The sequence below is a fragment of the Echinops telfairi genome, unplaced genomic scaffold (genome assembly GCF_000313985.2).
Source record: "Echinops telfairi isolate 266 unplaced genomic scaffold, ASM31398v2 ScPeMD7_5927;HRSCAF=6808, whole genome shotgun sequence".
Classification (NCBI taxonomy): domain Eukaryota; kingdom Metazoa; phylum Chordata; class Mammalia; order Afrosoricida; family Tenrecidae; genus Echinops; species Echinops telfairi.
In genome coordinates, this window is record NW_022109827.1 from 1388383 (window position 1) to 1389657 (window position 1275).

The 1275-nt window shown below is 49.3% G+C and overlaps 1 protein-coding gene across 1 annotated transcript in view; it reads right to left on the bottom strand.

Moving 5' to 3' along the window:
* Window positions 1-1275, bottom strand: part of NDST3 (N-deacetylase and N-sulfotransferase 3) — a 135094-nt gene that overhangs the window by 51627 nt on the left and 82192 nt on the right. The window lies entirely within an intron of this gene.

Below are 1275 nucleotides of genomic sequence, written 5' to 3' on the forward strand. Positions count from 1 at the left end.
TGGCTGCTCCATGCTCCAGTGTTTGTTCAATTCATAAAGCTAAGGAGCTTATTGGTGTTTTTAAGTACCATCTATCAGGTTGGATCCAACTTAGAGCGAACAGACAACAGAGCAGAACAGTGCCCGATCCTCGTTGTAGCAACTGTGCCAGTCTCTCTGATTGGGGATCTCCTCCTTGTTATTGCCCCTTTCCTTTACCAAGCACCAGGTCCTTCTCCAGGGACAGGTCCCTGCCGGATCACTTGCCGGAAGTACGTGAGACTCTCTCCATCTGTCTTTCTCAAGAGGCTCCTGGCGGTCCCTTCTGAGACAGATTTGTTCATTCTCCGGGAAGACCATAGATTCCCTATCCCTGCCGACACGGAGGCCTCAATTCCTACTCAGTCTGCCACAGCCATTGCTTCGCGTGCATGTGCGCCGCAGGAGGCGAACGGCTCTACCACGACTTTCGTGGCCAGGCTCATCTTAGTCCTCCAACTGGCATCTTGGCTTGTGAAGGTGGTTGCAGCAGGGTTACCAAACGCAAGATGCCATTTGACTTCTGGGCTGCTGCTTTCCACACGTGTCGATTGTGGAGCCAAGGAACATGAGAGGCTTGACAACGTCCGTGTTTTTTCCACTGATCATGATGTGACTGTGTGGTCCAGTGGTAAGGATTTTTGTTTTCTTTATGGTGAGGTCTGAGCCACGCTCGTCTTCACCAGCAGTGGTTTCCAGTTCTCGTCACTTTCAGCAAAGTGGTGTCGTCTGCATATCACTGGCTGTGTCGTGAATCTTTCTCCAATCTTGATGCCATGCTGGCATTCTTTTTTCAAAGAATGTTGATTACTTGTTCAGCATGCAGTACGAATAAATGTGGGATACAGCTCGACTCTCCCACAAATATATGTGTTAGACCTAGGACACTGCTTGCAACTAATGGTAAAAAATTGTCAAGTTATCTCCCTGAAGACTCCAGCCATCCACAGCAAGCAGACACAATAGTAGGGCTCACTCCCTGCTGTGAGGGACAGTGGATCGCTTCCCCTGAAAGCATAGGCTAAATAAAGTCTCCAGCTCAAGGGCAATCAAGGTTAGGCCACCATCATGAATCTAGGATCTGCCCATCTTGTCACATGTGTGCCCCCTATCCCTCCCCTTCCTATTGCATGTATGCCCCTAGATTGTCCCACTCTCATTACTGTATTACCTATAGTACAGCCCCTTCCTGTGACGTATGTCTTTACCTGTAATTATGGGGCTTGCACACCCCCAAAGACATTTCCCTCCTCTCCC